Here is a 25754-nt window from a genome sequence, read left to right as displayed (position 1 = left end):
CACAGCCTTCACTGTGTACAAACCCACATCCAAATGGACCCACGATAGTCAGCAGACGTACAACTTTCAACATGAAAAGACACATGTAGCAGCCCATAGACCCATACATATGCACAAACACACACAGGATCACAATTACTCTTAGGCATCAAACAAGTACATGGACACAAAACGGACAACCGCAGATGGACACACATCCTTCAAGGTAAAAAGAGACACATATATAGGCATGCAGCATCCTACAGACCCATGATAAACCCAGTTACTCAATTGCCCTTAGGCACACACTTCTCACAACTCAGACACGCAAGAACACACCAGGAATGATAGACAGGCAGACCTGAGCATACTTAAGGACCCAAAGGAGTGTGAGCTAACTCCACCAAAAACGCAACTTAAGCAGATTAATGTTGATGTCACACAGACTAAAAGTACACAGGCACATTTGGAACCAAGCATGTTCAGAATCATGGGAATTACATGAGAGAAATGGTAGGCAGTCAAATAGACTGGGACTTAGTCCCAGGTTTGCCACTTCCATGCTTCCCCTCTCTGGCCTTGATTTCTTCATATATAAGATGAGTGGATGTTCTCCAAGGTTCCTCCCAAGCCCAACATGTGTAGGATTGGGAAGGGCAAGGGCTGCTGCTTTCAGGAAATTTAAGTCTAGGGGTCTTCCTGGAGATGGAGATTTCAGATACATCTTAAAGGATGGCTCGGTGGTCTTTGATCTGCCATAGGAGGGAAGTAGCTGTGTGTCAGGCTTTGGGAATTGGGGTGGAGTAACCAGCCCTACTTAGCTCTAATTAGCAGCCATAAAGGAATTTTAGCATCATGATGACACTGAGGCCCTAGTGCTGGACCCCCCCTTGTGCTGGCTGGGGAGAAGCCCACAGACTGAGATCCCCTGTGAGCCCCTCCCACAGTGGGCCTCTTCTTTTTTCTTTTGGACTCTGCCTACTTTCCCTAAAGCCTGTGTTGTCCACTTGACACCCTCTCAGAGGAGGGAGCAGCCCTCTTCTAGTGACAGAATTGAAAAACAGAGATTCAGAGCCAGGAGCAATAAGGGTGAGAGCCAAGGCTTGGGACTGAGGCTCACCCCCAGCCTTCCCTCATCCCCTCCAGGCTCTTCCTACACAGAGTTCCAGTGGCCAAGGAACTATGAGTGTTCTACTGTGGGGAGATTCACCTTACCAGAATGGGAGACTAGAATTGCTGCCCCAAGGGCTTTGTCTCACACACACACACTCCTACAAAGTGTGCTGCCTGGAAAGAACACTGGATTAAAAGTTAAAATACTGTACTTAGTACTATTCCTTCCTCCTCTGTGACTTACTAGTTATATAACTGCGCACATCACTCCATTTTCGGAGCCTCAGTTTTTTCATCAGTAAAATGGAGGAATTGGGCCAGAAGATATGTGCAAATGTGTCAGTTTTCCAGCCAAACCCTTTAATGTCACCTAAGGGATACTTCTCAGAGAGTGGCCAAGTCAGGGCATTTTTCATTTCTCTGGATGTTAGTTTCCTATCCATAAAAATAAGAGGGTGAGACTATAACCATGGCTCTCAACAAGTGGGGCCTATCAAAATTACTTGGGAAGCTTTTTAAAAACATAGATACCCTTGTCCCACCTCAGACCTACTAATTAAGTGGCACAGATTGTAATAAGCTTGAATACACCAATACCTAAATAGATAAGACATGAGACCTAGAATTGTAATCCACAGGGCTGTGTCAATGTTTGATTACTCAGTAGGCAAGAATCATACACATAGGTCACCCACAAAGCAGAAGCATCTCCCCTCCATGCTGGTTATTCTGTTTGCCCTCCTACCACCCAGATCCATTCTTGGCCCTTCTCCACCCTGCCCCTGGAAGCTGACCTCTATGAACTGTATCAGTAGGATTGACTCGTTCTCTGGCTTCTGATTGAGTTCAGTTAATGAGAGGCAGAGGCCGATCTGCCGTTGGAGGAGAACATGCTAGAGGTCCTCACCCTCTACCCACCCCCACAATGAGCCTGCTGGCTGAGACCAAGTTTCCCATAGTGGCTGTGCTCTTCCATGGCTACAGCTCCAGGCTCCCACCCTGGACCTCAGGCCTAGGGTTGGCAACAGCTTCCCGCTGTTGCTAGTCTTCAGCCCTGACTAGTTTCCTTAACCCTGCCCACATCTCTGTCATCTCATAAGTTATATCCTTGAGTGTGACAGCAACCTGACTGATACAGTCATCAACAAAGCAGAGGCACTGCCCCCTTCACCAAAAGAAAGAGCTTATCTAATTTCATTCCTATGAATAAGATTCCTTGGTTGTTTCAAAACTAAAATTGTATTTGCTCTGTAGTGTTTTTATGTTGATTGCATATTATAGGAGGCAGAAAATGGGGCAGGGCTGCCTGAAATTAGGCATCCCTTCCTCTCTATACCCAAAACTACCTATTTCACACAGCTTTGTGATCTTCTCTTTGTTTGTTTGTCTCCCCTATAAGAGCATGAGCCCATTCATCCATTCATTCACTGAGCCAACAAATATTTATTGTGCACCAAGTACGTCCTAGCCACTATGTTAGATGCTGGGGTTTAAAAACTTCAGTAAGATACAGGTTCTGGGAATTCCCTGGCAGTCCAGTGGTTAGGACTCCTCGCTCTCACTGCCATGGCCCGGGTTCAATCCCTGATCAGGGAACTAAGATCCCACAGGCCACGTGGCATGACCAAAAGAAAAAAATATATGTAGGTTATGTTCTCACGGAGTTCAGTTCAGGCAGGCAAGTAAACAATAATTATGGAGTGTGGCAATTGAAATAATTGAGGCATGAAGGTATGTCTCCTGCGACATCAAAAAGATGTCAGAATCATTCAGCGTGCCTGGAGGAGCTGAGAAAGCTGGGGCTAAATCTACAGAGATGAGTTTGTCTTCACTGAGTAGACACTAATGGAAATGATGTCCTAGGTGCCAGCTAAAAATTGTCACTTGCCTTCTGCCTCTACAAAGTCACTAGCCACTGCAGTCACTGACCTTCAACACACCGTGAAAGGAGTTCAGGGTGGAGATCAGGAATGAGGCCCTCTGTGCTCTGGGAAAAACTGGCAGAACAGGCCTTCGGATAGTTAGATATTTTCAGGAGAAGATTTTATGAGCCCAATTTCTTGCATCTTCTCATATCTAGAAAAGCACTAAAATCATTAACAGAGACATCTGCTCCTCAGGACTAGCAACAACTTTCTCGTGACTCGCAGAAGCCCTCTGGCCAAATGTGTGCTTGATTGCACGTATGTCCCTTCACTAAAATCATATATAATACTGACCCCCCCCCCAATATCTTCGGAGCAGTTCCTCAGAGCTATCTGAGACGCTGTCTCCCAGGCTATAGTCCTCATTTTCCCCACATATAAGTTAACTCACAACTCTCACGTCGTGCATTTTTTTTCAGTCAACATAGGACGGAGGGAATTGCGTATGTACATGGAAGCACAAGAGACACACTGAATACAGGGAAATGCCTGTAGTACTGGAGTGAGCTGGGGGGTGAAAAAGGTGAACCTGGAGAAGTAAGAATGTGCCAGGTCAGAAAGGATCTGAATGTTCTGCTAGGGAGTTTGGACTTGACATAGTAGATGACTGGAAGCCAGTTGCCTTCTGTTCCTTAAAAAAAAAAAAGAAATCAGTTTCTCTGATTGTTTTCAGTTCTCACACACCAGACACATGCAGGATACACAGAAATGGTGACCAACCATCATTCTGGGCTTGCCTTGCTTCCTCTGTGGGGCTTTTTCTCACCAGTAGCCTCCTCCATCTCTGACCACCGTGGTTTTGCCCTGGGATATATTCTGCTCACTTGGTTTGCCCCACTTGGCATTGTAATCCCTTGTTTACCTGATTCCTGACCTGCTGCTGAATCTCAGATAATTTCTACATGTGTGTTCCAGATCCCCAGAACACTTCTAACCAACTCTCAGGGCCACCCCACCCCATCCCACCCCTGCCCCACTTGGAGATCTGGGGAGGAAAATCAGACAATGGTGAATAAATATTAAGGAGGGTGTGACAAGTTTAGATGTTCTGATAGCAATGCAGGGGGAGTGAGTTGGTGAGTTGTTAGAAGTGAGCGGAATGTGTGTGCCAAGTGGAGGCGTTTGGGAGGAGCTGGATACACATCTGGAGCTCAGGACCAAGGTGAAGAGAGGGTATAGATTTGGAAGCCATAGCCATTCTGAAGGCTATATGGATGCAGTTAACCAGGGAGGTCTTGAGGGAGTAGAGAAGAGGGACCAGACCAAGCCCTGGGGGTCATGACATTTAAGGGTAAAGAAGGAGAACTGGGAAACAGGTAAACAGGTAAACAGATATGTCAAGGATATTTCTGACACCTCCAGTTCACTCACAGGGGAAGAGACAGACACACCCAGAGAAGCATATGTTTACACAAATGATCTACGGTATTTGTGATTTGGCTCCCTCCTTCCAGAACAGGTGACAGATGGTGGTTCTGCTTCCTTATTGTAGTAGGTCAGAAGCTTTGAGGGCTCAGGACAATGACATATCTTCACTCCTGACTGTGTGCTCCAACAGCTTATGGTCTGCTTTGAGGCTCCATTCTCCCAACCCCAGCCCAGGGCATTCCTGCAGGTCTCTCCTGCTCTCTCTGCTTACAGGAATCCACTTAGGGGTACCAAATCCCAGTGTAATCCATCGTCTGAAGACATTGGTTCCAGAATGCCTCTGTCCTGCTGGACCCCTCCTGGGCCAGGCAGGTGAGCCCTAGAGTAGCTGATGTAGCCTGTGATGCAGGGTCTGCTCCTGGAGCCTTTAGGAAAAGGACAAAGATTTTAGCAAAACTCTCCAGACCCTCCATTAGGGCTAAATTTTAATGCTGTCTTGAGATAATTTGTGGGTCAGTGTCCCTAAGGACATTCTGGGCTCTTTGTTTGGCTTCTGGGCTTGGAACCGACACACATGGGTTCTTACTCCTCTTTCCTTTCCTTTGTTTATTGACAGGGGCATCATTAGACCTTAGACGTAAGTGGATTTCTCTAACTGTAATACTGCCAAATCAAGGGTCTCCTAATGGGGTTCAATAACAGGGATGCCTCAGGAGGAATTCATAATTTTGGTGGGGTGTGTGGGATTAGATGACCTCTAACACCCAAGATTCTAGACTTCCAAATTTTGTGAAGTCCAAGTGTTTTAGTTAGTCCTTGTATTGGGGTCATCCAAGTTCAGCTGTCTCGCCAACAACCTCAGTCTCCCCCCTCCCCCCCTCCACCCAGACCCTGAGCTCTCTGGGTTGTGCATTTGGATGGCACCTTCCTCAGTGTTGGGAAGTTAGTATGAGGAAGTAGAAACAATAAAAGAGAAGAGTCTGGGGGTTGAGCAGGAGGATGGTTTTTGAGAAACAAACAAATATAAAAACACCTAGAAGATCCCACTCATCAAGCCCCAGGACCCGGAATGAGTAGTTCTCTCCTCAATATCAGCTTCTTAAGGACCAGTCCTAGGATAACAGGCCAGAGCAGATAATCCTATTTCTTCCTCTCAAAGACCCCATCTTCCCAGACAGATGAACTCCCCTGACCAGACCCTTCCTCTAGTTACCTCACTCAGATATAATCATTCATTCATGTAACTGGTATTTATTAACCACTTACAGTAGGCCAGGCTGGATCTGGGCCACAGACATGAACAAAACAGACCTTCCCTGTCCTTGTGGAGCTCATGGTCCAGCAGGAGAGGCTGAAACAATGACCACAGCCTCAGCTTCCCACCTCTACCCCACCCCTCTGTCCTCAGATCTCCAAGACCAGAAAATTGGGCAGGGACATCGAGGGCTGGCTGGGCCTGCCCGGTCCTGGCTGGACCTTCCAAAAGCTTCCTCCTAACTGGAAGGGAAGTGGAGCAAAGCCAGTGAGGCTGCAGCACCCTGTGCAGGGGTCGGGAGAGTTATTTGTGTTACCTCAGCCCTCTCCAAACACTTTCCTATTCCGGCTCCGCTTCCTGGCTCCCATCCACAGAAGAGTGGCCTTTGGGAATGCGTTATATACATGTATCACAATAGGAATTTTAAAAAAAATTTTTATTGGAGTATAGTTGCTTTACAATGTTGTGTTAGTTCCTACTGTACAACAAGGTGAATCAGCTATATGTATATATATATCCCCTCTTTTTTGGATTTCCTTCCCATTTAGGTCACCACAAAGCATTGAGTAGAGTTCCCTGTGCTATACAGTAGGTTCTCATTAGTTATCTATTTCATACATAGTATCAATTGTGTATATATGTCAATCCCAATCTCCCAATTCATCCCACCCCCCCTTCCCCCTTGGTATCTATGTCGGTGTCTCTATTTCTGCTTTGTATTACAATAAGATTTAAGCTGCAAATTAAAACAGTTGGAATTGTGACCATACTCCTCTCCCAGCTCCTGCCCTGGCCAGGCTCAGAGGTGGGGGTCAGAGGAGGGGAAGGAAGGCAGCAGTCAAGTGGAGATGCTGAGCAGTTCCCCCATCCCTACACACACACACACACACACACACACACACACACACACACACACACACACACACACACACACACACACCACTCTGCAACAAGTGCCCTAAATCACTGTGGTACAGGGAAGTGTTACAAGCCATCTCCACTTGCTGCAGCGAGAGCCAAGGAAACAGGCTCAGGAGATAGAAGGGGGATTGCATTTAAATCAGCAGTAACCACATTTGCGGATTTCCAGAACTAGTCTAATTTAAAAAAAAATATATATATATATATATATATATATATATATACACACGCACACACACATATATATATTAGACATCAAGCTAGAGTTGCCTATTTTTTTTTTAACATCTTCATTGGAGTATAATTGCTTTACAATGGTGTGTTAGTTTCTGCTTTATAACAAAGTGAATCAGTTATACATATACATATGTCCCCATATGTCTTCCCTCTTGCATCTCCCTCCCTCCCGAGTTGCCTATTTTTTATTGTGTGAAGTAAATGTTACTGAATACAAGTTTGTGTGCCTGACACACAGTGAGGCCAAGCAAACCAAAACATCGGAGTTTGGAGCAGAGAAAGGTTTATTGCAGGACCAAGCAAGGAGAACGGGTGACTTGTGCTCAAAAACCCTGAACTTCCCAGTGGTTTTCAGGCAGAAGCTTTTTGTTTGTTTTTTGTTTTTTAGTTTTTGTCTGTGCCACGTGGCATGTGGGATCTTAGTTCCCCAACCAGGGATCGAACCTGTGCCTGCTGCATTGGAAGCGTGGAGTCCCAACCACTGGGCCACCAGGGAAGTGCCTCAGGGAGAAGTTTTTATAGGCAAAATTTGGAGTGAGGGCTGTAGGGTGTGTGACTTTCTTCTGATTGGTTGTTGGTGGGGTAACAGGGTGATGCTCCAGGAATCTTGTGCTCAGCCTGAAGTTGCCATCCTCCACCTGGGTGGGAGCCTTAGCTCCTGGAGAAGATATTGTTATGTACATCCCTTGAGGAGGAACCAGGATCCTGTTTTGATCCTGTGCTATAGTTTCTTGATTGTTCCTCCTTTGTTTCTGCATTCCCTATTTCCCTGATTAGTAGCTGTTTGAATCTGCAGTTTGGAACTCAGCGAAGGTCTAGGAGGTGGACCCGGAAAGGCTTTTGTGCCCAGGAGGACCCCATGTGGTCCGGGTTGGTTTCAGAAACAGCTTTGGAAGCCAGCAGTTCCTGCTTAGAGTCCCAGAACCACCAACTTCTCTTGGGCAAGTGATTGTGAAACCTCACACCTCAGATGGGACTTGAACCCACAATCTCTGGCTTAGGAGGGGACTCAAACGCACAATCTCCCAGCTAAAACCGCACACCTGGTCTCAGGACTTAATGAAGCTCAGGTTCTTTATGTCTCGGTGCAGAAGGAATTCAGCGAGAAGCAAAGTGAAAGGTAAGAAGTAGATTTATTAATATCCTTCGTAAAGAGGCTGCAGGAAAATGGGGCATGAGAGGATGGTCATGTGCCAGGTCTCGGGCGAGTTCCTGGGACGGACCACCAAGTAAGGATGTTCCCGGTGAATCTGAGGTTCTTGATGTCTCCTCGCAGAAAGAATTCAGTGAGAGACAAAGTGATAAGTGAGAAGTGGATTTATTTAGAGAGAAATACACTCCACAGACAGAGTGTGGGCCATCTCAGAAGGTGAGAGCCATAAAATATGGTGTGGTTAGTTATTATGGGCTGGGTAATTTCAAAGGCTAATGAGTGGGAAGATTATTCCAATTATTTCCAGGAAGGGGTGGGGATTTCCTGGAATTGGGCCACTGCCCACTTTTTGGCCTTTTGTGGTTAGCCTCAGAACTGTCATGGTCTATGGGTGTGTCATTTAGCATGCTGATGTATTACAGTGAGTGTATAATGAGGTTCAAGGTGTACTGGAAGTCTAATCTTCTGCCATCTTGGACCCAGTTGGTTCTAACCAGTTTTTGTCATGTCCCATGGCTATGTCATTCTTTTGTTTTTTAAAGATTTATTTAGTATTTATTTTTTTATTTTTTTTGGCTGCGTCGGGTCTTAGTTGTGGCACACGGGATCTTCGTTGAGGCATGTGGGATTTTTCGTTGCGGCATGCGGGCTCTTCGTTGTGGCGCGCAGGCTTCTCTCTAGTTGTGGTGTGTGGGTTTTCTCTTCTCTAGTTGTGGCACGCAGGCTCCAGGGCACGTGGGCTGTGTAGTTGTGGCGCGCAGGTTCCAGGGTGCATGGGCTCTGTAGTTTGCGGCACGCAGGCTCCCTAGTTGAGGCGTGCAAGCTCAGTAGTTGCGGCGCTCGGGCTTAGTTGCCCCGCAGCGTGTGGGATCTTATTTCCCTGACCAGGGATCAAACCTGCGTCCCCTGAATTGTAAGGTGGATTCTTCACCACTGGACCACCAGGGAAGTCCCGCTGTGTCATTCTTTTAAAAGTTGTGCACTGTCCCCTTCCCTCCTGTTTCAAGGGTACTTGGCTTTGCATAGGAAAGAATTAAGCCATAGTAAAATGAAAGCATAGATACACATTCCACAGGCAGAACGTGGTCCATTTCAGAAGGTGAGAGCTGCCCCGAAACATGGGGTGGTAAGTTTTTATGGGCTGGGTAATTTCATAGGCTAACAAGTGGGAGGATTATTCCGACTATTTGGGGGAAGGGGCAGGGATTTCCAGCAACTGGGCCACTGCCCACTTTTTGGCCTTTTATGGTCAGTCTCCGAACTGTCACGGGCACCTGTGTGTGAGTTATTTAGCATGCTAATACATTACAATGAGCATATAATGAGGTTCAAGGTCTACTGGAAGTCAAATCTTCTGTCATCTTGGGCCTACTTGGTTCTAACCAGTTTATGTTGTATCCTCAACGGCTGTGTCACTCTTTTAATGGTTGTGCCCTGCCTGCTTCCCTTCTGAATCAGTTGGATCTTTCTGAACTTCAATTTCCTTTGAAGTGAGGAAACCAGTAGTCTTTGTAGAGAGTTTTTGTGGGGATTCAACTTACATATAAGGCAGCTGATACTTATAAAGTACTCAGTAAATAGTGCTTTCCTTTGAGGAAACTTAAATTCAGAGTGGGCATTTATCTGCCTGGTATGACTTAGGCACAGTCTTTTCTGAAGATAAGTGGGATTTTGGAGCACATCAGAATCATTTAGGAAGCTTGCTAAACATACAGGTGTTAACCCAGGTCATTCTGTCTCAGTAGCTTTAGAGTGTGGCCCTGGCATTTATTATAACAAGCTCACCAAGTGATTCATATGCACATTGAAGTTTGAGAACTTCTGTACTAGATAACCCTTCATTCAATAAGTATGAGCTAGATGCCAGGCAGAAACAAAGAAGAAAACAATGTATTTTTTGAAAGGCTAGTGCCTAGCACAGACCTGGCACTGATGAGCACTTATTAAATAGTTATCAAATGAAAGCCTTCAAGGAGGTGCATCCTATTGGGGATATGAGCAAATAAATCAGTTAGTAGCCACAAGAACTTGTAAGGAAAGTGGGCACCAAAGAAAGGGTAGCCAAAGGGTAACTAATGCTGTCTGCAGAGGGAGGTGTCTGAAAAGGCTTCCTAGGGGAAGGGCATCTGACAGCTTGAAGAATAGGCTGGGTTTACCAGCCAGATTAGGGGCTGTGTGCAAAGAGCGTGACTAGGTATGTCTGGAGCATAGGTACCAGGGGGAGTGCTGGGAAATGAAGCAGGAAGAGATGTGTGTTTGGAGACTAGACTGTGATGGATCTGCTCTACTAGGGAGTTTCAAGGACATTGGGGAGTCATGCAGGTGATGGGGGTGAACAAACAGGTTTTCACTGTAGGAAGCTCATTTTAGCAGTCATCAGTATGGAGTACAGGATGGCACAGTCAATACTGGAGGCAAGGAGAGTGGTTAGGAAGCTGTTGCAGTGAGAACAGTCCGTGAGAAATCTGGAAAAGATCCAAACTGCAGAAGTGACATTAGAGTGTAGACAGAGGCTTTTTATGTAGTCCTTTCCCATATTGGAATTCTGTCATCCCAGTGTGGTCTTTTACAAAGGTTAGGGAGAAAATCTGTCTATGAGGCTATTAAAAAGAACCTTCTTTGATTGTGAAAGTAACACATATTCATTACGAAAAATCTGGAAAATATAGAAAAGCATAAATAATAGGAATCACCTATAATGCCACAGTCCAGAGATAATCACAGCTGAGTGTTTTGGTATATTTCCTTCCAATTGTTTTACATGCATATTTCAAGTTTTAAAATATAAATTCACCATAATTTATTTAATTTTCCCGTATTGTTGAATATGTACATTTTTTCCCTTCTATATATAATGAACATTCTCCACATAAATCTTTGCCCACATCTTTGATTATTTTCTTAGGAAAGATTTTTAGAAGTAGGATGATTGAACCAAAGGAAATTATTATATTTATGATTCACAAACATTATTCCAGATTAATTGCCAAATTACTCTCCAAAACAGCTTCTGCTTTTGTGACAGCTATGAACCACATTAGTTCATCTGGGAAATAAACTTGTAAATTCTTTACTTAAGCATGATATAAAGATCTGTTTCTATTAACTTCCTAGAAGCTCTACTTCCTGTATTAATAATAACAAATGTTTTCTAGTGTTTGCTATATACCAGACACTGTACTGGGTGCTGTGTGTATATATAAATATATATATATATTTTTAATAATTCAGTTTATTTATTTATTTGTTGTTGTTTTTTTTTTCCGGCTGCCCCGCGTGGCTTGCAGGGTCTTAGTTCCCCAACAAGAGATGGAACCCATGCCCATTGCAGTGGAAGTGTGGAGTCCTAACCACTGGACCGCCAGGGAATTGCCTCCCTATATATTTTTTAATTTTTACAATATCTTTATGATACAGGCACTATTATTGTCTCCATGAGGAATTTGAGGCTCAGAGAGGCTAAGGGACTTGACCTAGGTCACATATGAGGAAACAGAAATGATAAACCCCCCAAAATTCTTTAATCAGCATTGGCCAGAAATTATATCTGAAGCCAGAAGCCACAAGCCTTAGTTCCCCATTTAATGAGGAATCTTGAAAAGAATAAGTTGACTGTTGACACAGGTGCTTGGAGACAAAGTTTTTAGCTGGCCTTACATCTTGGATAGATAATGAAAAGAATAGAGAATATTTACATATCAGTTATCATAAAATTTATGTTAAATCTATATTTACTTATAGCCTGTCATTATAAAGTTGAGCTTCTAAGTTTGTTTACTAAGAGGCAAAGAACTTCCTTGTGATATGACACATTGGTTTTCACAGTTTGCAGGGATTGCCGGCTAACAACCTTGAGACCATAAATATTTTTTATAGGAAATTACTTCTGTTTAAATGTTTTTTGTATGAAATTGGATTGTTTACTCAAGATTGTATACGGGGCTTATCATAAGACACTGTCCTCATTTGTCAACTTGTGATAATTAACTCCCTATCACTTCCTTGACTTAAGTAAATTTACTAGCAAAGGTGACTGAACTTGTTTGTTGGACAACACCGTGACGACTGCCTTTGATATTTGTTCTTTTAGAGATGTCACCTCGATTTACAATTATGAGCACAATTAATGAGGCTATTTGATTATTTTTTCCCCTACCAGATAAGAAGTTGCATAAGAGATGAGACCATGCCTGTTTCTGGCCATTATTGTATCACCAGTGTTTAACACAGAGCCTGACACATAGTAGAAGCTCAATACATATTTGGCAAATAAAGAATGAATGTCTGATTAAACATGCCATATAGCCTGTAGTGATCTCACTGAGGGAGGAGAGCTAGAAATGATGAAGAGGGAGAACTAGAAGGACTGGATATTGTAGCCACAGGGAAAAAAAGTCCACTGGTAATGAGGCAGTTAAAGGGCTAACAAGAATGGAGATAATTGTACAGTGAAGCAATGGCTCTCAAACCGTATTCCTGCAGAACTTCAGTGGTTCCTTAATGTTCTGTGAGCTGGCCTGAACATGGCTTTGTACCACTTAAAAAAAAATAATCCTAGGCTTGTTCTCAATTTTAATTTTCTCAACCTTAAGTTTTAATTTCATGTATTTTTCTTAATTTTTTGATACCTGCTGTCCCTTATCTATATGAAGACCTAGTGTATTGTGGCATGTTATATAACATATAGTCAGCAAAAATTTAATATAAAATGCTTCATAAAGTCCACAAATAACAAGATGACAGCCTATTTGAAAATACCTGGGGAAAAGGGTTGCAGATGGCAGGATTTGTTTTGAGGTAGCAGGGGCTGGGAGACCCCACACTAAAGCTTCAAGGCACCTTAGAACAGTGTTGGGGAGGTTGCCCAGATATAATGTTGTCCCAGTAATGTCTGCATCTGACCAGAGGAGAAGAGCCAGCTCTTTTGGTGACCATCTTGTCCCAGCAGCCTGGGCTAAGCTTCTAGTTAATTAAATCCAAAATATTTTCTTCCATCCTTTGACTTTGTAATTTTTTGCATCTAAATTTAGGACTTGGTATTTTTCCTATTATGTTTTATCTCTGTTGATTCTTGTCCATGGCAACTTTGTGGATACAGATTCTGGCAGTAAGTTCCATAGGTCCTGTCCATCCTCTCTGCTGTGGACTGAATTGTGCCCCTCCTCAAATATAAAGCCCTAACCCCCAATATGATGGTATTTGGAGATAGGGCTTTGGGGAGGTAATTAGGGTTAGAGGAGGTCACTGTGGGTGAGGCTCTCTTGATGGGATTAGTGCCCCTATAAGAAGAGACACCAGAGAGTGTGCCCTCACCCTCGCCTTCTCCCTGTCTCTCTCTTTCTCCCCACCATTGATATCACAGCTAGAAGACAGCAGTCTGCAAGCCAGGAAGAGACTCCTCACCAGAACCTGACCATGCTGGCACCCTGATCTCAGACTTTCAGCCTCTAGAGCTATGAGAAAATAAATATCTACTGTTTAAGCCCCACAGTCTATGGCATTTTGTTACAGTAGCCTAAGCTGATTAAGACACCCTGTTTACCCCATTATCTCATGACTCCATTATCCTCAACTCTCCCCTTCTTTGCCATCTAGTTGCATCACCAGCTTACATGATTACTCACCTTCCAGATGCCCTTGCATTTGCTCCACAAGCTACCCTAGGTCCCACCTGGCCTCTATCCCTGCCAACTCCAACAAAATTGAATATGCCCTCCTCTGGGTTCTCCCTCCTCTATTAATCAAAATATGGAAGGCAGAGAGAGCCACTAACATTTAGCAAATCAATTAAAAACATAGGCTCTGAGGCCAGAATGTTAGGGTTCAAGTCCGAATTCTGCCATGTTAACTTCCTGACCTTAGGCAAGTAATTCAACCTACCTGTGCCTCAGTTAGCTCATCTATAAAACGAGGTGATTACATGAACTAATAAATCTATAGTACTTGGAATGTTATCTAGCACATAGGAAAGACTCAGTAATTGTTACCATTATTACTACTCTGTCCCAGGCACAGTGCTAAGTGCTTCACATGTTGTATCTTATGTAATCTTTATATCAATCCTGTGAAGCAGGGATTACCATCTCCTTCTTCATGTAAGCAGCACCCCTGCCCACTCTATCCCTCTACCCTATTTTATTGTCTTTATAGCATCTACTACCATTCCCATATGACATTATCTATTAGTTTTCTTGCCTGTTGTCTGTCTCCCCAACACCCCTTCACACCTGCTAAAATGAAAGCTCTTGGAGATAAGGGACTTTATCTTGTTCACCACGAAATTCTAGTACCTAGTAAGTTCTCAATAAATATTTTTGAATAAATGTCTGATTGAATGAATGAATGAATGAAAATAAGGAGCTCAGGCACAGAGACGCAAAGTTGCTAGGCCACGGTCACATAGCAAGTAAGTGGCAGAGCCAGGATTTGACATCAGGTCTAGATGGTTCTAAAAATCCATACTGTCTCTGTTGCTCCCCAGAGCAGCAGAGATGAGCGCAGCTGGAGGAAGAAGTCAGGGGGAGAGAGTTAGATAACATTCAGCTCCCTAAGTCAGAGCTTCCCCTGTCTCCTCCCACTGGTCAAGTCACACTTCACAGCTGGTAAAGTCCATGTTGCCATCCAGGGTGCCTTCAGGACTTGTGACCCAGCTCCACCTTGCATCTATGAGAGGAATGTCTGGGATTTCACAGAGAGAAAGCCTCAAGTATAGGAATGGCCCCAGTTCAGGAGTCCAGAGGCCAAGGCTACAATCCCAGTTTAGCAAGACAACTACGCATTGAAGTAACACGCCAATTTTTTTTTGGCCTGCGCCGTGAGGCTTGCGGGATCTTTACTACACATGCCTCTCTCGGCTAAGATGAGTGACTGTTACTTGTCTTGTTTATCAATGACAGATTTATTATCCCTGTAGTCGGCTATCCCTGAAAATGAGATTTATTAAGATATTCTACCATAGAATTGCTATCACTTTCTCTTTTTATTTAATTAATTAATAATTATTACTATTATTTTTTTTGGCCACACCACGCAGCTTGAGGGGTCTTAGTCCCCCAACCAGGAATCAAACCCAAGCCCTCTGCAGTGAAAGCGCAGAGCCCTAACCACTGGACCACCAGGGAATTCCCGAGAACACTCCGCTTAAACTCTCTTAACCTTTCTTCTTCCTTTTTTTCATTTGTGCTGATGACATGATTTTATTGACACAAATTAATAAACAAACTCACCAGAAAGGGAACGTACTTTAGTACCAATTAATTGTCAGAAAGGCTGCCTTAGCATTAATTATGCCTAAATCTTAAAATGCTGTATTTGGCAGGAATTCTCCAAAATTTAAGTGAAAAATATATGCTGAATGGCCAACTAATGCGCTACTCTGGCTACATTTGAGAGTACATTTTTGGGAAGAGATATAACATGATTTTTTTTTTGATAATTACACCAAGGCTCAGTTTGAGTAAAAATTTTTATTCTTTGTTAAAGTAACTGGCTTGTAATATTTTCACTTAACATTTTAGATATTCTCTTATAACCTTTATATGCAAAATGGTGGTATTTCAGCACTTTCCTTGAATTTTAGTTTCTTCCCTTGTAAAAAGGGGACAATAATCCCTACCTCACATATATGTTAAGAAATTCACATGGAATAATGTGTGTTGAACACTTGGAAGAGAGTGTGATACATAGTAAGCTTTCAACAAATGGTACTTCTATTAGTTTTCTTTTTCTGCATAACACATTAACCCTAAACTTCACACAACAACAGGCACTTCTTATCTCATGGTTTCCAACGTCCAGGAATGCAGAAGTAGCTTAGCAGAGATGGTCTGACTCAGTCTCTCAAGAGGTTGCAGTCAAGTTGTCAGCTGCTGGCCTAGGGCTGCAATTATCTCGGGGCTCAAATGGGGCTGAAGAATCCTTTTCCAACCTCACTCACAATGTTGTTGACAAGCTTCAGTTCTCAGCTGCACAGAGGCTTCTATTCCTTGCCTCACAGGTCTCTTCAAAGAGCTGTTCACAATGTAGAAGCTTGCTTCTCCAGAGTGACAGATTGAAGAAAGACAGGGAAAGCGGGCACCCAAGGTGGAAGCCGAAAACATTTGTAACCTAATCTCGGAAGTGAAATCGCTTCATTTCTGTCAGATGCTAACCCAGGTACCATGTGGGAAGAAACTACACACGGGTGTGACTATCACAAGGCAGGAACCAATGGGGCCATCTTGGAGGCTGGCTACTATAGTATTTATTATTATTTCTTCTTCTGGTTAAAATTCAATTTCCTGACCCCACCTCTAGACCTTCCCATGTAGTAGTACTGAAGTAGCCATCAAAAAGCCAGGCAATTTTGATCCTGGTAGTCTGCAGACAGTGGTGAATTATCCAGTACAGAGATAATTGGAGTTATCTAAACTCCAGCTATCTAAATCACAAGTTCCATGTATTAGCAAATAAGGGAAGCAGAAAGATGAGGAAAGAATTTTATGTTTGGTATTTAAAAGATCAAAACAGTCACAGTGGGAAAATTCAGAACTTATAGACATCCATACCTTTTTATTTTTTACTTACATATGGGTAAGGAGGTGGAGTCAGTGTTTTTCAATGTTTAGGGCCTTGTCTGGAGTACACACTTTGAGAGCCACTGTTCTCATTCTAAATTCTCTCTCCTGGACTAAACTTCTTGTTTTTCCCGTTTAGCATCTGCCCCTACTTCTGGCCTCTTTGCCTTTCTCTTCTTGCTACTGTTAATATTCTAGTCCTCTCCTATCAGTAGCATCAAAAACCCCAGTGACTAACATGACCACAGGCTCTTTGTCAAACCAAAAAAGTGATGTCTCAGACTGTGTTACTTGAAGTAAAGTACCCAGGTGAGGAGAGGCCTCAGGCCCTGCCCTGTGCTGGCCTTTCTCATCCACAGTTTGTATGAATGTCATCTTATGCTCTGGCTGCCTGAGAAGCGGCCAGTGGTCAGGGTCCCTCCACAGCAGCTCCTTGAGTACAGAGGTTGTGGGCACTTTTCTAGCTCACACCAAGGGAGGCCAGGCATCCTAGGAACCAGAGGTTTTTCCATGTGTTCTGGACAGACCTGCCCAGCTTGCTGCTGCCTCATGACACTCTCCATTGCCCAGGGGCTGGACCCATTTCCCTTTTCCCACCTCATTTTTGGACACACTGCTTTCTACCTCTTAGTCTGACTTTGACATTCTTTGTTTCTTCTAACTTCTACCTTATTTTAAATTGGTAAAGGTAATATCGACATGTGGCTTTAAAAAATTAACAGGTGGGCTTCCCTGGTGGCGCAGTGGTTAAGAATCCGCCTGCCAATGCAGGGGACACGGGTTCGAGCCCTGGTCCGGGAAGATCCCAGATGCCGCGGAGCAACTAAGCCCATGCACCACAGCTACTGAGCCTGCACTCTAGAGCCCATGAGCCACAACTACTGAAGCCCGCCCACCTAGAGCCCGTGCTCTGCAACAAGAGAAGCCACTGCAATGAGAAGCCCACGCACCACAGCAAAGAGTGGCCTCCGCTCGACGCAACTAGAGAAAGCCCAGGTGCAGCAACGAAGACCCAACGCAGCCAAAAATAAATAATAAATAAACTTATTTTTTAAAAAAAATTAACAGGTAAAACCCATGCGGTGGGTAGTAAACTTCCTTCCCATCCCGGACCCCTGCCTCCCTCCATCACGGAACTAGTGTGGACGGTTTCTTGGGTACCCCTCAGAACCGGTTTATGAATTCATAAATACATCTCATTCCCTCTCTGTTACACACAAATTGACAAATCTGTGTGTAACAGAGAGGTAAGGTCTGCACATTGAGAGACTTGTCTGCACATTGCTTTGTTCACTTGGCAAAATACCCTGGAATTTTTTACTGATCAACATATAGATCTACAGCATTCTTTAAATGGCTGCATAGTATTCCATGATCTGGATATGTTACCATTTATTAATTACGTCCCTTTGCATGGATGTTTAGGCTGTTTGTTTCTTTTGGTTTTGGCTAGTACAACAATGAACATCTTCATATGTTTCCACATATATGTGAAAGCAAATCTGTTTGATAGATCCCTAAAAGTTAAATCACTGGTTAAAGGCTACATGCAATTTAAATTTTTATATTAATCCAAAGATTATATGCTAGTCTCCACCCACACAGTATTTCCTCACACTTTCAGAACATTGAGTATTATTAATCCTTTTGATATTTTTATTTTTGCCAATTTGGGAGTTGCAAAATATCTCATTTTAATTCAGGTTTATTCATTTAATTATGAATGGAGCTGAGCTTCTTTTCATGTTTATTAGTCATGAATAAGCTGTTCTTTTTCTGTGAGCTGCCTGTTCCTTCCTTTGTGATTTGATTTGAAATTCTAGCCCTGATGGACAGCAGTCCCAAAGCCCTTTCCCAGGCCTGCTCTGCAGCCACCATAAGCCCCTCCCCCTGTCCTGCTCAGTCCTCTACTGCCGCCTAGTGGTAGGGGTTGGATTTACCACTGGCCCTCACGGATGCTCTAAGTGCGGGCTCCTCGCTGGGGCTAACTCCCTGTGCTGAAATGATGCTCTTGCTTCCTAGGTACCTCTTTAAGCAAATTAAAATGCAAGACCTCCAGTTAATATGAATATCAGATAAACAACAAATAACTTTTTAGCTGGTACATATTTGTACTAAAAAATTACTCATGGGCTTCCCTGGTGGCGCAGTGGTTGAGAATCTGCCTGCCAATGCAGGGAACATGGGTTTGAGCCCTGGTTCAGGAAGATCCCACATGCCGCGGAGCAACTAAGCCCGTGCGCCACAACTACTGAGCCTGCGTGCCACATCAATATATTATTGATGGGAATCTAAATTGGTACGTACAATTAAATAGTAGGGAAAACAATTAAATAGTAGCTATCAAAATTTTAATCGTGCATACACTTCACCCCAGCAATCCAGTTTCTAGGTATCTAAATATCTAACACAGGGGGCTTCCCTGGTGGTGCAGTGGTTAAGAATCCACCTGCCAATGCAGAGGACATGGGTTCGAGCCGTGGTCCAGGAAGATCCCACACGCTGAGGAGCAACTAAGCCCAGGAGCCACAACTACTGAGCCCGCGTGCCGCGACTACCAAAGCCCACGTGCCTAGAGCCCGTGCTCCACAACAAAAGAAGCCACCACATTGAGAAGCCCACGCACTGCAACTAGAGAAAGCCTGTGGGTAGCAACGAAGACCCAATGCAGCCATAAATAAATAAATAAATAAATAGAATTTAACAACAACAAAAAAATTGAACACAGGAAAACATGAGGAATATTTTCACATTAAAATACGTACAAGGAGGAAATTCCCCGGCAGTCCAGGGGTTAGGACTCCGAATTTCCACTGCAGGGGGCACAGGTTCGATCCCTGGTCGGGGAACTAAGATCCCGCAAGCCGTGCGGCAGGGCCAAAAAAAAAAAGTAAAGCACGTAAAACGATATTCATTGCAGCATTGTTCGTGATAGTAAAAATTTGTAAAAAGCCTTACAGTTCAGCAATAGTAGTGTGGTTAAATAAACTCTGCTAAATACATACTATGGAATATGATGTAGCATCTATAAAAAATAAAGTAGATCAATATGTCCTGTTAAGGAGGAAAAACCCAAAATGGCGTCATTCGTGCCCGTGATACTAAATCTAGATTTAATACCTAACCTAATTGTAGTTTCAATCTTCACCAGAAATTAAATCTTAACCATCTCTGGAATTTTCTGGTCAGCACACAGAGGTGATCTGTCATCTGTGCCCTCTTCGTTCCCATCCTCCTCCCCGAAGTAGAGATAGTTTGCATGATAAAGACCTTGCCCGTTTCCCACCCCAAAAGAGACATCCTGGCCGTAAAAAATCTTTTATTTTCTTTTGCTAATAGCTCCCTTGCCCCACATTTCTTCCTATAAAAATCTTCCAGTTTATACAACGCCCCCTTAGAGCTCCCGTCTATTTACAAGATGGGATGCTGCCTGATGCATGAATCATTGATTAAAGCTAATTAGATCTTCAAACTTATTCGGTTGAATATTGGTTTTTAACAGTACTGACATGAAAAGAGCTCCACAATGTATTTTAAACCGAAAAAAAAAACTTTACATATACATATATTCACACATAGAATGATCTCATTTCTGTAAACAAACCAAATTATATGTTTCCAAATATACCTATTCTCTATTTGTATTAATATAAAATATTATATATTCTATGTATCAATAGAAATCTATATTGTATCCTATAAATGTATATAACCTATATACTGTACCTTAGGCATAATGGTGCATATCAAAACACCTCAGAAAAACCCCAGCAGCATGATATGGTAGTTTCCTCTGGTAAGGGGGGTGAAATTAAGTGAGGCAGATGGGGGCTTTTATGTTATTTATATTGTTCGAAATGTTTTTACGTCAAGCACTGTGTTTAAATACTGTGCAACACATATATACAGTGGAATATTACTCAGCCATAAAAAGGAATGGAATTGAGTTATTTGTAATGAGGTGGATGGACCTAGAGTCTGTCATACAGAGTGAAGTAAGTCAGAAAGGGAAAAACAAATACCGTGTGCTAACGCATATATATGGAATCTAAAAAAAACGGTACTGATGAACCTAGTGGCAGGACAGGAATAAAGACGCAGACGTAGAGAATGGACTTGAGGACACGGGGAGGGGGAAGGGTAAGCTGGGACAAAGTGAGAGAGTGGCATGGACATATATACACTACCAAATGTAAAACAGATAGCTAGTGGGAAGCAGCCGCATAGCACAGGGAGATCAGCTCGGTGCTTTGTGACCGCCTAGAGGGGTGGGATAGGGAGGGTGGGAGGGAGGCGCAAGAGAGAGGAGATACGGGGATATATGTATACATACAGCTGATTCACTTTGTCGTACAGCAGAAACTAGCGCAACATTGTAAAGCAATTATACTCCAATAAAGATGTTAAAAAAAAATACTGTGCAATACACACATTTAAAAAATAACAAAAAGTAACTGGCCTAAGGACACATAGCCCTTCCAAGGCAGAGCTAAGATGACCGCCTAGACCTGCGATTGGCAAAGACAGCTCATTCCATTATTGCCTGTTCACACAACTTCTCTGAGTTTCCTTTCTCCCAGTAGCCCCCACCTTCCCCCCCTCATTCCTGCATGTATCTCACCTTTTCTTCATCACCAAATCTCTTCACCTCCCAAAGTCACCCGTTCTTCCTCCCACTCATTAAGCCCTGGTCACTCTGTTCCCCTCAGGTCACATGGATGAAACTGCTTATTAAGGCCCTGCTGTCAGGTTGGGTTTGTATAATTACTGGAGGAACTCTGAGTGCTGAGACAGCTAAACACACAGGCCTGCACTGCTCAGGCCTCTGCCTCTCACCAATGACGATAAAAGCACCACTGCTGTAGCTCAGCGCTCCAGAGAGTCCATTCCAGATGGCGGTCTCTGATAGAGTATCTCATGTCTATAACATGACTCTCCAGAAAGGGGTCAATAAGGCTTTCCTCTAAGATCATTTGAGCATCAAAGAACCTCATGCATGTGAGTGCACATTATAAAGTGGAGAGCGCTACAAAACCATTGGCTATTATAATCTCCTTTTTAAAGCCTGAAAAAAAAATGGTGTATTTTGAAAAAGCAGTACATGCACAAGGAGAAACATCCAAATGGCACCAAAGAGAATGAGATGGAAAGTAAACCTTCCTCCCTCCCACCTGTGACTGAGTTCTCTCCTCCACAGAAGCAATCATTTTCTAGCTCATCTTCTTGGCAACCATCCCTTCAGAGATAATCTTTGTATATACAAGTGTATGTGTATATCACATCTATATTCGCTTTTTTTTTTTTTTTTTACCCCAGTAGGGGCACACTTCTATGTCTTGCTCTTTTCACCCAACACTATATCTCAGAGATCATTCCATATGCATACTTATAGATCTGCCTCATTCTTTCTAAGGGCTGCATAGTTTTCCACTCTAAGGCTGTACCAAAATGTGTTTAATTAGTCTCCTACTAATGGACATTCAGATTGTTTTTCAAACCATGCTGCAATAAATAACGTCGTTCAATTGTCTTTGCACACATGTGTGAATATTCTGGTAGACCATTTTCCTAGAAGGGAAATTTCTGTGTCAGAGTAGTTGCCTTTTAGAATTTTGACTGATAGGGCCAGGATACTGTAGTAGAGCACAGACTGGAGCCACGTGCTGGCTCGTCCTCTTACCAGTTGGATGAACTTGGACAAGTCCCTTAACCTCTTCATCTCTAATGCCACAGTTTCTCCATCTCTAATAGGACCTCCTCCACAAGGTTGCTGTGAAAATTCAATGAGTTAATATACAAAGGAAACTGCTTAGAAGAGCACCTGGTATGCAATAAACACATAGCATTAGCTTTTATTATATGATATTATTTTCTTACTTTGTCACATTGCCTTCAAGAGGTTAAAGTAACTTATATTCCCACCATAGTGTCTTATTTCCCTGACCCTCACCAACATTGCTCATTTTCAAACTTTTGAACTTGGTCAATCTGATGGGTGAAAAGCATATCTCATTATTATTTTAATTTCCTTTTCTTTTTTTAAGTTTATTTTTTGGGCATTTAAAAAAATTGAAGTATAGTTAATTTACAATGTAGTGTTAGTTTCAGGTGTACAGCAAAATAATTCAGATATATATATTACAGATTTTTTTCCATTATAGATTATTACAAGATATTGAATATAGTTCCTTGTGCTATACAGTAGGTCCTTGATGTTTATCTATTTTATACGTAGCGCTGTGTATATGTTAATCCCAAACTCTTAACTTATCTCCCCCACCCCTGCTGGCCCCTTTGTTTTCTATGTCTGTGAGTCTATTTCTGTTTTGTAAATAAGTTCATTAGCATCTTTTTTTAGATTACCCATATAACTGATATCATATGATTTTAATTTTCATATAAAAACTCAATTGCTGAATTCAGTGACCTTCTGAGTCTTATTCCTACTGAACCTCTTGGTAGCATATGACATTTGAAGCCTAGACCTATTAGATTGTCCTCTGCTGAACAAGTCTTCTCCAGGGCCTGCTGGAACACTGCACTCTACTCTTGGGGTTCTCCTCCTGCCTCTCTGACTGGTCTTTTTTATTTATTTATTTATATAAATTTATTTGTTTTATTTATTTATTTTTGGCTGCATTGGGTCTTCGTTGCTGTGTGCAAGCTTTCTCTAGTTGCGGCGAGTGGGGGCTACTCTTCGTTGCGGTGTGAGGGCTTCTCATTGCGGTGGCTTCTCTTGTTGCGGAGCAAGGGCTCTAGGCGTGCGGGCTTCAGTAGTTGTGGCGCACGGGCTTAGTTGCTCCGCGGCATGTGGGATCTTCCCGGACCAGGGCTCGAACCCATGTCCCCTGCATTGGCAGACGGATTCTTAACCACTGCGCCACCAGAGAAGCCCCTGACTATTCTTTTTTACTGGTTCCTCTTCCTCCTTCTCTCCTGCCATGGCTCTCAAGACCTTCTCAACATGGGTTCACCTACTTCTCTGGCTTTATTTTCTTCTAAACACATCTACTTGTTCTCTGAACACTTATATATGTTTTCCTGCTTCTCTGTCTTTGCTCATGTTCTAAGTGGAACTCCATCACTGTTAGGGTTGCCAGATAAAACACAGGACACCCAGTTAAATTTGAATTTCAGATAAAAAACAAATTGTTTTTAGTGTTTATCTGAAATTCAGATAAACATCTTATTTTATTTGCTAAATCTGGCCACCCTACCCCCAGTACTTTGTGCCCCTAATGCAGTTAACACTTTGTCTGACATCACTGTTACTAGTGTTCATACAAGAACTAAAGCCCTGGCCAGGCAAGGGCTGGGTCTTTGTATTGTACATAGGGCTGGGCACACAGTAGTTTCTCAGGAAATATTTGCCGAATTCAGTGATACAAATTTTCTTTGGGTACAGGAAAATTGCTCCTTTCCTCTTATTCCTTACCTCACTCCCACATTCAGCAGTTGTTCTTGGTGATTTTGAGTAACCATATATTAGTTATCTAATCCAAGCTCTCTTAGATTATCTATAATTTCACGTGTATATATTTATACCTGTTCATGGATTAATTGAAATATAAAGAGGCAGTCTAGCACGGTGGCCAGTCTCTCCCAGATTTAAGTCTTGGTTCTCTTATTAGCCAGTTGTACAATATTAGCCCAGTTATTTCATCTCTTCAAACCTCAGTTTTTCCATCTATAAAATAGGAACAAGTGCCTTACTACAGGCACTTATGATTAAATCAGCTATTATGATATTGACTATTGAGGGCTTTCATTTGGCCAAATATGTGGGGGTTTTTTGGCCATGCCATGCAGCTTGCGGGATCCCCAACCAGGGACTGAACCCAGGGCCCGGCTCCTAACCACTGGACCGCCAGGGAATTCCCCAAAAAATGCTTTCTTGTTTTTTTAAATGGTAGATCTTTTCCTTTTTCATATTGAGGTAAATTGACGTAAAATATTATATAAGTTTCAGGTGTACAACATAATGATTCAATATTTGTATATATTGTGAAGTGATCACTACTGTAAGTCTAATTGACATCCGTCACCATACTTAGTTACAAAATTTTTTTCTTGTGGTGAGAACTTTTAAAATCTACTCTTTTAGCAACTTTCAACTATGTATCCCAAAGTGTTTATTGCAGCTTTTATGTGCATGAGCAGGGAACTGTGCTGGTGACAGGAATAGTAATGGATAAAATAGGTTTGGTCCCTGTTCTCATGGACCTTACAATCTAACACTAGAGAGAGCCAGTAGTTAGAAAGAACACAAATATGTAATTACAAATTGTGATAGGTTCTATGAAGCAAAATGCTGGGGGTTGTAAGAATTTATGAAACGGGTCCTGAGCTAGTTCAGAGAGAGCTTCCTTGAGAAATAATACCTGACATTTATTGAATACTCACCATATGCCAGTGTATTAGCTTGCTAGGGCTGCCATAACAAAGTACCAGAGACTGGGTGGCATGAACAACAGAAATTTATTTTCTCACAATTTTTGAAGCTAGAAGTCTGAGATCAAGGTGTCAGCAGGGCTGATTTCTTCTGAGGCCTTTCTCCTTGGCTTATAGATGACCATCTTCTCCCTGTGTCTTCTCTCTGTACCTGTGTCCATATTTCCTCTTCTTATAAAGACAACCATCATATTGGACTAGGGCCCACTCTAATGACCTCATTTTAACTTAGTTATCTCTTTAAAGACCCTATCTACAGGGAATTCCCTGGTGGTCCAGTGGTTAGGACTCTCGCTTCCATTGCAGGAGTCACAGGTTCCATCCCTGGTTATGGAACTAAGATCCCGCAAGCCGTGTGGTGCGGCTAAAGAAAAAAAGATTAAAAAACAAAAAAAAGACCCTATCTACAAATATGGTCATACTCTGGGATCCTGGGTGTTAGGATGGAAGAAATGTCCTCATATTGAGGTGTGGGGAAGTCATCCTGGTTTATACATGATTTAACTTTAAACTTTATGCTAACTAGAATAGCCTGTTTTGTGGCGTATTAAGCATACACTGTACATCTGCTCTAACCATTAAAGAAAAGGGTGCATTGTCCAGAAGTAAAGAATGTCTGTTTTGAAGATAGAGATAAATACCTCCCTTCCTGGAACATCAATGCTACACTCCTTTGATGATAAGACTCTCTTTGCAGGCGCCAAGGCCAGGCTGATTTGCTGTGTACGTGCTCATCTGTCTTCTTTGAAATTTTGAAGGAATGTACCCTGTAATGTTTGATATTCTTTGCTCTGACA

At 42.7% G+C, this 25754-nt stretch overlaps 1 long non-coding RNA gene across 1 annotated transcript; it reads right to left on the bottom strand.

Moving 5' to 3' along the window:
- Positions 1-6069: 6069 nt before the first annotated feature.
- LOC309667818 lies at positions 6070-6599 on the bottom strand. The gene is made up of 2 exons (XR_014267982.1): positions 6551-6599; positions 6070-6510 (listed from the first exon to the last, which is right to left on the bottom strand). It is a non-coding gene; the product is annotated as an uncharacterized lncRNA (long non-coding RNA).
- Positions 6600-25754: the final 19155 nt, after the last annotated feature.

The sequence above is a fragment of the Balaenoptera physalus genome (assembly GCF_965194825.1).
Source record: "Balaenoptera physalus genome assembly, chromosome: 10".
NCBI classification, from domain to species: domain Eukaryota; kingdom Metazoa; phylum Chordata; class Mammalia; order Artiodactyla; family Balaenopteridae; genus Balaenoptera; species Balaenoptera physalus.
This window is presented reverse-complemented; position numbering and strand designations above follow the sequence as displayed.